This window comes from Ambystoma mexicanum, chromosome 8, assembly GCF_040938575.1.
Source record: "Ambystoma mexicanum isolate Mex_15411 chromosome 8, UKY_AmexF1_1, whole genome shotgun sequence".
In the NCBI taxonomy this organism is placed as follows: Eukaryota; Metazoa; Chordata; class Amphibia; order Caudata; family Ambystomatidae; genus Ambystoma; species Ambystoma mexicanum.
The window spans coordinates 1,389,722,269-1,389,735,135 of NC_090929.1; the positions used below are offsets into that span (position 1 = coordinate 1,389,722,269).

The 12,867-nt window shown below is 48.7% G+C and overlaps 1 protein-coding gene across 1 annotated transcript in view; it reads right to left on the reverse strand.

The window, feature by feature from the left end:
* Positions 1-12,867, reverse strand: part of ABCC2 (ATP binding cassette subfamily C member 2) — a 467,216-nt gene that overhangs the window by 347,701 nt on the left and 106,648 nt on the right. The gene's annotated exons all lie outside the window — the stretch shown is intronic.

The window sequence follows — 12,867 nt, forward strand, 5'->3', positions numbered from 1 at the left end:
AGATATAAAGAACACAAACATCCGCTTTTGTTTATTTTACCAGGTTTCAAGGAAGCTGAATATTAATGTCACCCTCACTCAAACTCAAACACATTTCATTGGATTGCAACAGGCAGGACTTCATGTGTTTGCTCATACACAGCAATATTGTGTTTTACCGCCAAAATGTAAGATTTGAATTATCTTCCATTCGTGATAAGTATCTTCCTGTTGTTCATGTTAAAGAAAGCTAGCCCTTAAACAGTGAGCAATGGAGGACAAAGGAATACCTGCAGATTGCAGATGGTTAGTACCAGTTTGGAGCGGATCCCACTGTAAACACGTTGCTGTCATTGGACTGGCTGGCAAGCATTTGTGCAATCTATGGTGACTAGCAAGTGAGGGCAGCAAAACACAAGAGGTGATGGCTGGAAGGTCTAGCACTAATCTTAACCTCTTGCATTGCTCTGGGCAACCCTCCAGACCATCGTTCATTCCCTGCAAGACCATTCCAGAAAGAGGAAAGTACATAATAAAATCAGGCTTGGTCCCACCCCAAAAAGGGGCAGTCCAGCCCGAACTGCTTGGTCACATCCCTTCTGCACGAGACCACAAGCAACTTCAGACATGTTTCAGCCTCATTAGCTATCATCGGTGAGATGTAGCTTGGCTGTCTAGGCCCAACAGCCAAGGGACCCACATCTAGGCTTACTTATCCCACTCAGGGAGACTTCAGCAAAACAATGGCTGGAAATGGCTGGAAGCTTTAGAACTATTTGTACATCTATCATTGCTCTTCGTAACCCTCAAGAGCAATCCTCGTCTGCCAAGCCATTACAGAAAGGGGAAAGACCATATCAGACTTGGACCCACCCCAAAAGGCACAGACCAGCCCAAACTGCTTGGTCTCCTTTTAATTGGACAAAGGAAAAGGCAATGCTGTCAGAGATTTTGCGATTTTGATTGTTATATGTGCAGGTCACTCCATTAAAGCATAAAAGAGTTTGCAGATGCACATCTGGATGATGCATCCAGCCCATATGAGGCAAATACTGCAATCTCAGAAGTGCGAAAGCAATGCAGAGTAAGCAAAGCAGGTGCTCTTTCCAGAGGTTTTTCCCACTCAATGGAAGTGTTCATTTTAAAGTATATATTGTTTGCTGAGTAGCTCAGGTTTGTTGTCAATTACTAGATGTTTCTATTAGATGGCTAATCAGGACAATAATATGCTGAACATATTTATGTAAACTATAGAGAAGAACTGAGCTCTTATTCCACTACAGGGATAGATCACTTTAAAGGTCAGTTCAGGATGGATATTTTAAGTGCCTTATCTGGCCAATGGCTGTCAAACCATGGCACGGACTGCAGGATGTGTCCTCTCATATGTTCGGGTTCTAAACAGTTGGAGTGAGCCGGGCTATTGGTAGTACAATTAACGAGAGGATACGAGGATGCGGCAAGGAGCTTTTTACTACTGCGCAGCTGCAGGTCATATATGGAGAGATATCTGGAGAGCAAGTGGAGGATTCCCGTTCCTTTACTGCCAAGCAGGTTGCAAATCTGGGACCAGTCTTTGACCACAAATAACACTGATTCTGAAGATTACAGCAGGTTTTCGGTAGGCTTCTTGACCTCTGACCTTAAAAGAGACTTCCCTGTTTTAGGATTCAGCAGTCGTTGGCGAGGACGAACTACACCAACAGCATTCACATGGGCCTAATAACCTTCTAGATATCTCGTGCTTGCAGCGGTTGCGTACTGCAGCTGCCCAAGCTGTGACAGGAAACTGACAAAGAGACCATATCAGCCAGTATTTGGCGTCTCCAATGACTGCCGGTGCCTTTGCAAATCAATTTTAAGGTCACCTGCATTGCCCACCATGAACTCTGTAAGCAGAGCCTGTTGTTCATTTCTAATAAGCAACTCTCCTACTTCCCTTTCAGGAGGCTGAGATCCTCCTCAGAGCTTCCTCTTTGAATGCCTAGATGGTGCAGGGCTAGCTCAGAAGGCAGATCATTCAGCTATGGTGGAATTCTATTTCTCTGTCTTTAAAATCAATACCACACTTTTTCTGTTCTTAGAAGAAATTCAAAATTACTTTTTCTCTTCCTATTTTATACTAAGCCCTGGCCTCTTTCCCTCTGCTTAGCTGGCTCCCTTACCATGGGTACTTAGAACGGCATGCAACCACTGTATGAATACTAATATATAACACAATTCATTTTAGTACATGTCAAGTACCTAATGAAAACGTGTATATAATAATACAAATAGTCATTGTATTACTGTATTCACAGACTGTGACTCACCAAACACTGAGTAGCACCATGTGACCACTCAACTTGTCATATAAAGCCAACTACTGATCATATCCTCACCCATTATTGCTTGACCATTCTTGATAACAATATCTCCCATAATGTAGAAGCCTAAATAGTGAGATCAGCTGGTCAAGTAACACTCCATGAATATAGTTAGTGAACTAGATTATGGGTACTAGAGAGTGTCTATCAAGCCTGTCTATCAAGGCCTGCAGAGCCTGTCTTGGCCACAAATTACTACAATTTCTATGGAGAGCAGCTTCACGATGTTGCCCCACATGTGCCCCAGCACCTCCACTGCAAGTAATGAATCTGCACGACTCGACCAACCACTTGATAATGGCAGTCGCACAGCAGAAAGACCTCATCACAGACCAGAATTCCATGCATCCTGCCCTCAGCTCTGAGCGAGCTGATTGGATGACTCCAGCTACTATGGGCTTGCCTCCCCGGAGCCAGGAGGCGAAGCTGGCCTAATTTGAAAGCCTTCTTCAAAGGCTTGTCGAGCCTGTCTTGGCCACAGATGACTAAAACTGCTCTGGAGAGCAGTTGGTTGCCTTCATGACCATCAATCTGGATTACGGGCATCCAGAGGCACAGAAACTGCTCTGCTGAACACCCGTGAAACCATGCTTGCAAATCGTGACTCCAACTCCACTGCTGTTCTCATTTTCCTTGATCTCTGCTCTGCTTTTGATACGGTAAACCATTCCATCTTCATAAAACAACACTGACACCCTCGGCATCACTGAACGGGCAAAACATTGGCTGACCTCTTTCCTCACTAACCGCCCTTCCCAGTTGCAATTGGGTCCTTTCTCTTCCACCACCTCTTCCACTTCTTTTTCTCTTCTTCTCTTCCACTCTATACTTGTGCCGTCCCCCAGGGCTCTATCCTACCGCCATGGCTCTTCAATATCTATCTTGCCCCTCTTGCTCACCTGATTTCCTCCTTCTCTCCTCATTTCCAGTGCTATGCCGATGAAAGACAGCTTTCCTTCAAACTTCCCTCCACTACCTCCTCTTCCTCCTTTCTGATCCCTGACTGTCAGTCTGCCATTCAGGCATGGTGTACAGGCAATGATCTCTGCCTTAATGCCAGTAAGACAGAGATCCTTCTGATTGGTTCACCTGCACCCTCCTTTGCCCCTACCCTCTGGCCCCCCTTCTTGGGTCCTCTACCCCTGCCACCCTGCAAGGGCAGAAACCTTGGGGTAATCTTCGACTCCTCTCTCTCCTTCATCCCTTACATATTGGATCTTACTAAGAAGTCCCACTTCCAGCTCCACCGCCTCAGAGGCATTCTTCCTTTCCTCACCTTCCCCAGAATCTCAATGTCTCCAGAGCTCTGGTGCTATCCAGGCTGGAGTACTGGAACAGCCTCTTTCTCAACCTCCCTCTTTCCTCCCTAAGCCTCCTCCAGCTGACTCAGAATAGGGCTGCAAGACTTATCCTTGGCATCAAGCCCAGTGAACGTATCTCTCCATTGGTTCTCGGTGGCTGCAAGGATCATATTCAAGACCCTCTGCATCATCCACAAGGCCTTGTGGGGCCTGGCACCACACTATCTCCAACTTTCCCTCCCTAAATTCTCCCCGGTTAAAGCCCTAACCTCCTCTAACTCCAACTCTTTGACTGCAAAACGCTTCTCCAAGCAGAGAGTGGGGGGGGCAGGTCCCTCTCCTTGGCTGGCGCCTCCCTTTGGAACAGCCTCTCTGCCCCTCTCATACTTAAGCCAGACCTCCTCAAGTTCCAGAAACTGTTCAAAACTCTGCTGTTTTCTACCTCCTTCCCTTCCCGGCTAATCACCCCTCTGCTGCTGCGACTGTTGGCTTGTCCCTCATGAATCTCACAGGATCCCATGCCTTTCTTCCCAGTCAATACCAGCACACCCGTCCCCCACTGCACTGCCCTTGTGTCATGCCTGCGCCATGGGCGCATACATTGGCGATCAATATGGACAAATTGTAATTCATTTATCTACAGAAAACTCTTGGATCAACCGCTATTCACTATTTGGACTTTATTTCCCATTTGCAAGACTTTGGCGCTTTTTTATTTCTCCCAAAAAACTACACTTACCATAATGTACTTGGCTATAACCATCTATTCCTGGCTATTCCTATTTTTCTTCATCAGAACTACAATCCCCAGAAGCCCTAGGGATTTGCTCTGCTTCCACCAGCTCAGGAACAGAGAGGGAGGTGGTCGATTGTCTGCAGGTGTGCTGAGCCAGGTGCAACCAATTAGCCTGCCTCTGTGCTGGGCTGGGCAGTATAAAAGCTGCTGCCTGCGAGAGCTCAGTCTCTTGCATTGAGAGTCCTTCCGGCACCTTTTTGCTTCGAGCTACAAACTTTGTATGCTGTTTCCTGCTTTCACCTGCTTTTTGTTCCAGTACCCTGGCGGGCTCCTGCCTTGCAGTCTGCTACACCCTGCTGCCTACAGCCCTAGCCTTTTGGGCTCCCTGCCTCAGCCCTGCTCCTCTGGGCGTCCTGCCTTGCAGCCTGCTACACCCTGCTGCCTACAGCCCTAGCCTTTTGGGCTCCCTGCCTCAGCCCTGCTCTTCCAGGCTCCTGCCTTGCAGCTGATCACGCTCTGCTGCCTTCCAGCCTCCGCCCTTGCCCTGCCGGGCTCTCCACATTGCAGCCGATCACGCTCTGCTGCCTTCCAGCCTCCGCCCTTGCCCTGCCCGGCTCTCTACATTGCAGCCGTTCACGCTCTGCTGCCTTCCAGCCTCCGCCCTTGCCTTGCCGGGCTCTCTACATTGCAGCTGATCACGCTCTGCTGCTTTCCAGCCTCGGCCCTTGTCCTCTGGGCTCCCTGCTCTGCAGCCTGCCTCAATCCGGCTGCCTACAGCCCTTGTCCTCTGGGCTCCCTGCTCTGCAGCCTGCCTCACTCCGGCTGCCTACAGCCCTTGTCCTCTGGGCTCCCTGCTCTGCAGCCTGCCTCACTCCGGCTGCCTACAGCCCTTGTCCTCTGGGCTCCCTGCTCTGCAGCCTGCCTCACTCCGGCTGCCTACAGCCCTTGTCCTCTGGGCTTCCTACTTTGCAGCTTATCACGCTCCGCTGCCTACTACCTACCTTTTTCCGCTGGGTTCTCGGCCTAGCAGCCCTCTACAGTCCTCTGCAACCTTCAACGGTCAGCGCCCTGCCCCTCAGGGCTCACTCCTTGCTGCCCGGCCCTTCTGAGTTTCCTCGCAGTGCAGCCTGCTTTACTCTGCTGCCCTAAGCCCTTTCCCTCTGGGCACTCTACCTTACAGCCCTGCTCCTGTGGGCTTGCTCATTGCTTTCCTGCTCCTCTGAGCTCTCAACCTTGTTCCTTACTGTCCTCTGCTATCCAATCCTGTTACACGACTTTCCCTTCATTTCCTTCTGCTAGTTTGCTATCAACCTCCTTTTCCTGGATTTGTCTGTAAGTATCTTCTCTTGTACAGTTTGTAGACCCTTTTGTACAGAGCTTGTATGTTGGTTCCCATCAGTCAACCTCTGCCCCTTCCCTTGTCTCGTTTCTACATTACAGACACCCATAGCTGCTGTTCCAAGCCATGAGCAAACAGCGTGGGCCTCTGTTATAGCAAACTGTGCAGAAGGCTAGACTTTTTCCTAAGGTTCATTGAATACTCTTTTCCTATATCTGCATACACCCCAAGAGGGAATTCATTTTGTACCTTTTTCCTTGCTACTCTTGCCTACTCTTCGTTCTCTTTCCTTTCAGCTGTGTGTGTACTTATCTGTCCACTTTATTTTGGCACAACCACCCAAACCCTTTCTGGGTGTCCTGTGCCACTCTTAATAGAGTGCCATCCCTGACAGAATGCAAGAGCCAAAAATGTCTTGTTCCATAGGCAGGAAAGGCACACACAGACCAAGGATGCTTTCCTTTCGGGTTAAGAAACCTTTGCAAAAATCTATACTTTCCCTAAAGACAGCAAACAAGAACCTTAGTCTAAAGAACAGTCTCGCCTTAGTAAACAAAGATTTACAAGCACGGTACTACACTCACTGGCTTGCTGACCCTTCTTCCATGTATAACTATTATGACATTTGCGACTATGATCCGCAGTCCTTATCGGTTGAAGAGCTACAGCAAGATAATGAATTCTTACAGATCTTGTTAGCCCAAACAGTGAAAGACACTCCTGCGTCTGATAAATTTTTTAACACTGTTACAGCCAAGGATATTGCACTCATTGTGGGGGTCTCTAAACCAGAGTACGCTGTTGCTAGAGTGATATGTTCAAGATCTGCTTGGCAAGCTCCCCAGTCTACTGGAAACCCTCATTTGACAGGACACGGCATTATGTATCCTGAGGTTAGTTCACCTAGTCCTGGGTACAAAAGACCAATACTGACCATCGGTGGTCTTAATACTTCCCCAGTATCTACCAACCACAATAACCTTAAGGTCAGTCTTCCCATTGCTACAACCGAATTTTCTGCCACACCAGATTCTGAAGCTTTAGATCAGGCTAATGATACATACCTGCTACAAGAAAAACTCCTACGCCTTAAAAGAAAGACCGAAGATCTCTATGATGACTTTGTTTATTTACATAGTAAAAATTCTATGAAGGGACACAATATTCCAGACCTTTTGACACAATGTCCTACACCCGAAATACTGTCTTTAGAGATCGACATGGTAAGGCCTGGAATTGCCACGCAGAAAAGGATACAGATTTATACCAAGCAGATGGAAGACCTAAATTTAGCATATGCATCCCTTCTAAAGTCTGACGCAGCTCTTTCACTTTCCAACCACAGTAACTCAGGTTCTGGTTCTCTAGACCATGATTCCAATCCTGAACAATACCCGGTACATGCATGGAATCCAGCCTTTCCATCAGTCAATACCCGAGACCCACCAAGTAATTTGAGCACACCAGACTTTGAAGATCAGCCTTCAGAACGCCTACCCAATCATGACCCCACATCTGTCTTATTACCTGTTACTGTATCTGCTAGCCCAATCTCTGCTGCTCCTCCTGCTAATATTTCTAAATCTGCTACTGTTGCAGCATCTCACATCACTCTTTTTGCATCAGAAGCACCCCCTTCCTCTCTGCCTACAAGGACAGAACCTATTGCTAAGTCAGATAACAACTTTTCTTTTGGGACTACAGCTCCGGTTGTTCTTGCTGGCGCCTCTGCAGCACTAAAACTACCAGACTCTACTCTATCAGTCTCAGGTGCGTCACTGTCCGCTGGTTCTTCTATGGCACCCACTCTCCCAGTTGCTACAGCACCGGAACTATCCACAGCCATTTATGATCTCTCTGCTGCAGTGGCTTCTGAAATTCCTACAAATCATGGAGAACCCGCCACTGTGACTCCTGACGTTTCTGCGGCTAATCTTGACTCTGCCATTGCTGTGTCTGATGCCTTGGAAAACCTTCCTAAAGCAACCAACTCTGCTGTACCTCTGGCTCCACCTTTCACCACCTTACTGTTGCCTTTAAAAGCAAGCTTTGCCATGGAACCTGCAAACAGACATTCACAGTTCCTCTATTCATGAACACTCTGTTGGGTTTTGCGCTCCAAAGACTTTGTCTTTTCTGATTTCTACCGCAAAGGTTCAGCACATTGATACCGTCTCCACCTTTCAAGACTCCCACCTTACAACCTTAAACAGTTTTCGGTGCTTCATGATGTGCCTTTTTGGAATAAGACTCTTTCACGGTGTGACAGACCTTCTTCCTGTTGGTCAGTCTTCAGGGAGCCTGGAGAGGGGCCTGGAGAGGGGCATACTGTCATGCCTGCACCATGGGCGCATACATTGGCGATCAATATGGACAAATTGTTATTCATTTATCTACAGAAAACTCTTGGATCAACCGCTATTCACTATTTGGACTTTATTTCCCATTTGCAAGACTTTGGTGCTTTTTTATTTTTCCCAAAAAACTACACTTACCATAATGCACTTGGCTATAACCATCTATTCCTGGCTATTCCTATTTTTCTTCATCAGAACTACAATCCCCAGAAGCCCTAGGGATTTGCTCTGCTTCCACCAGCTCAGGAACAGAGAGGGAGGTGGTCGATTGTCTGCAGGTGTGCTGAGCCAGGTGCAACCAATTAGCCTGCCTCTGTGCTGGGCTGGGCAGTATAAAAGCTGCTGCCTGCGAGAGCTCAGTCTCTTGGATTGAGAGTCCTTCCGGCACCTTTTTGCTTCGAGCTACAAACTTTGTATGCTGTTTCCTGCTTTCACCTGCTTTTTGTTCCAGTGCCCTGGCCGGCTCCTGCCTTGCAGTCTGCTACACCCTGCTGCCTACAGCCCTAGCCTTTTTGGCTCCCTGCCTCAGCCCTGCTCCTCTGGACGTCCTGCCTTGCAGCCTGCTACACCCTGCTGCCTACAGCCCTAGCCTTTTGGGCTCCCTGCCTCAGCCCTGCTCTTCCAGGCTCCTGCCTTGCAGCTGATCACGCTCTGCTGCCTTCCAGCCTCCGCCCTTGCCCTGCCGGGCTCTCCACATTGCAGCCGAACACGCTCTGCTGCCTTCCAGCCTCCGCCCTTGCCCTGCCGGGCTCTCTACATTGCAGCTGATCACGCTCTGCTGCTTTCCAGCCTCAGCCCTTGTCCTCTGGGCTCCCTGCTCTGCAGCCTGCCTCACTCCGGCTGCCTACAGCCCTTGTCCTCTGGGCTCCCTGCTCTGCAGCCTGCCTCACTCCGGCTGCCTACAGCCCTTGTCCTCTGGGCTTCCTACTTTGCAGCTTATCACGCTCCGCTGCCTACTACCTACCTTTTCCCGCTGGGTTCTCGGCCTAGCAGCCCTCTACAGTCCTCTGCAACCTTCTATGGTCAGCGGCCCTGCCCCTCAGGGCTCACTCCTTGCTGCCCGGCCCTTCTGAGTTTCCTCGCCGTGCAGCCTGCTTTACTCTGCTGCGCTAAGCCCTTTCCCTCTGGGCACTCTACCTTACAGCCCTGCTCCTGTGGGCTTGCTCATTGCTTTCCTGCTCCTCTGAGCTCTCAACCTTGTTCCTTACTGTCCTCTGCTATCCAATCCTGTTACACGACTTTCCCTTCATTTCCTTCTGCTAGTTTGCTATGAACCTCCTTTTCCTGGATTTGTCTGTAAGTATCTTCTCTTGTACTGTTTGTAGACCCTTTTGTACAGAGCTTGTCTGTTGGTTCCCATCAGTCAACCTCTGCCCCTTCCCTTGTCTCGTTTCTACATTACAGACACCCATAGCTGCTGTTCCAAGCCATGAGCAAACAGCGTGGGCCTCTGTTATAGCAAACTGTGCAGAAGGCTAGAGTTTTTCCTAAGGTTCGTGGAATACTCTTTTCCTATATCTGCATACACCCCAAGAGGGAATTCATTCTGTACCTTTTTCCTTGCTACTCTTGCCTACTCTTCGTTCTCTTTCCTTTCAGCTGTGTGTGTACTTATCTGTCCACTTTATTTTGGCACAACCACCCAAACCCTTTCTGGGTGTCCTGTGCCACTCTTAATAGAGTGCCATCCCTGACACCTTGCTGGATCTTGTTTGGTGGCTCTGCATCCCACACTTGGGAGTCACCTGCACTAGCACTTAGCCTGAACTTCACCCCTTTGGTTCCCCTAAGCACTTCCCTCCCTAACCCGCCACAAGCACTTGTCACTCCTCTGCTCCCACCCACCCCTCCCTATATCTGCCACTTCTCCTCACTGCACTTGCACACCCGAATGCCACAGGGCCTAGTAGGACCATGACTGTATTTGACTGTTTTTGTTATTGTTTTTTCCCCTCTTCCCTTCCCATTTAGCCTTGTGCCGCTTTTAAACACTATTCAATTGTATAAGTGCCTAACAAATGCTCAATAAAATTACATAAAATGTGCCCCTAGAACTCCCACTGCAAGTAATGAATCTGCACGACTCGACCAACCACTTGAAAAGAACCGCCGCACAGCAGAAAGAGCTTATCCCAGACCAGAAGTCCATGTATCCTGCAATCAGTTATGAGGGAGCCAATTGGATGACTCCAGCTACTACAGGCGTGCCTCCGCCATGCCGGGAGTTGAAGCCTGCCTATTTCAAAGGCCTTCTTCAAAGTCCTGCAGAGCCTGTCTTGGCCTGTCATGCCACATCTGCCAAGCTCACTGTCATTATGCTCGAGGCGAACCCTTTGATGACCCCACACAACACTTCAAACTCCTTGTCAGCTTGATGACAGTGCAGTCTGCCCTGGATGCGTCACGCATATGTAAGAAGAGTTCCTGCTCTTCACTTGATTGCAAATGCCTTGTGCACTGTATTAACATGACCACACTCCCCCTGTGCCCCCTACCCAATGCACTTCCTACCGCCTCTGATACTGGCTCTGCCCTGTGTGCCTAAAGCGACACTCGGGATGCTTTTTGACCCATCTCAGCTCTTCGATACTCTGCAAAGTTTGATCACTCCAGTAACGGTACTCGATCTACAAAACACCACCCTCCTAACTCCACAAATCTCACCACTCTCGCACTTACAGACTGAATTGCTGTCTCAATGTTACCACAGCTTTCTCATCATGATTAGCACGCCCGACCGGCTACACATTATACAACCTCCTCCAACAAGGTTATTACATTCAAGGCTATCCATCATGGCCATATACTACCCAGACCACACCATCACGTATACACTGCACATAGCATTACAATGCCTCCCCCATTATATGCAACTTGATTCTACCTTGCCCTACCCCTTTTTTACCACTGGCTATTACCAAACTGGGTTTACCCTCCATGCAGCAGCATCTGGTCGCTCACATCGCCAGCAAACACCAACTAGGGGCATGCTCACTCCCTATCGCTGCGCTCCAATCCCCTTCTACAACCACCCCCAACCCCTTTCCCCTCCAACATGCCCTCATTCTAGCACCATTATCACCCTACATTGCTACTCCAGGTACTAACCATGCTATCACTAAGCAGTGCGTTGAGTCACACAAGCTGTGAGTCACATCCAGTGCCCTCTCTCACATTAAGCCTGGGTCTACACGCTGTCTAACCCCTACCACAGCTACCCCCAGCTTACCCAGGAGACCCTACCATCACCCCAGCCCAACTGCTAATTCCCCAGTTCAAGGACACTTGCCATATTTGCGAAAGACTGAGTATTACTCACATTGGCCTCCAACTAAATGAACAGCAACCTGCATGCCTATGGCCTGGCACCGTAACCACCACTACCCCCACCATGCGATCTTACGACTTTCCTATGTCATGTTCACCAGACATTCATGCCAACGTCAGCGGCCCATGCCGCAGCAACCACTATACAACAATGAATCAACCCAACCTTGTGTGGGATCACTCCGACTACTAGGCTCCAGACCAGAAATCTATTCCTGTTGCCTTTAACCGCCTAGCTTACCTCTCTTTCCATAGGGGACTAGATAAATGAAAGACTCAGTACCTGCTCCAGACGCCCCTCCCTTCCACCCAGAAGAGAGGCGCAACATGCCCCCAGGCCCTCTGGCCCAGGTCCTTCAGCTAAGCAGTCTGGAGCACTGAATTGTGCACTAATTAAAGCATGCTCTCTAGGAGTACATTCCATGGATGTCCACAACATAATTCTAGACCACCACCTTGATGTCCTAGCCACCACGGAATCCTGGCTCCATAATATCTCAGGCCCACTGCTCTCTTTAGCCATCCTGCCTAACTATAGCATCTTTAGGGTAGACGATCAAAATGCCATAGGAAGAGGTGTTGCCCACATTGCCAAGTCCTCCCTGCAGATTAGATCCATACCCATTCCCACCACCCCTCGGTACAAAATGTGGCTACTTAAGCTTCCTGTAAATCCCCAAATTACACACAATCTGCTACTGCTCTACGGACAACCTAGTAGCATTAGCCTCACTAAGCTCGACATCCCCCTCCTGATCACCCTGCTCCTGAAGCCATTGACTACATTTATTGTCCTGAGTGACTTCAACCTCTGCTTTAATACACATCTGACCCCAAAGCTATTGCACTAGCAGTAGAAGACATGAACTTCATCCAATCGATCAATTCACCTACCCATATCAAAAGGCACATCCTGGACTGGGTGCTCTCAACCAATTGATATCTCATCCACCAGTTCAGTACCATGGTCAGACCACTCCCTTATACAGTTTAGCCTTTCCCCTGCTAAACCTCTCATTGCTCACTCTCCCTCACTAAGCCCAGTACTGATTTGTAATACCCGCAAATGTATGCATGATGCTCTCAGGCCCACCCTCCAAACATCGCTTAACACATGCCCAATGGCCAGCAATATGAATCCCGATGGCCTAGCCAACCTGTATCATACCTGTCACCATGGACCGGCATGTTTCAATCAAAGCCAAAACCCCCAAGCCCTACAAACCAAATAACTTCTGGTTTACAGCGGTACTTGTTACCTTACGAAGAAACAAGAGAGCTCTTGAACACCTGTGCAAAAAGCACCCTTGCCCAAACAACTCCAAATCTCTCACCACTGCCTCTAACTCCTACAAGAAAGCAGTAGTCACTTTCAAAGCTAACTCCTACCATTTTAGAATCTCTAACGTGGATCTAATACTAAATATCTATATCCATCTTGAGAGAGCTTGAAACCCCCTTT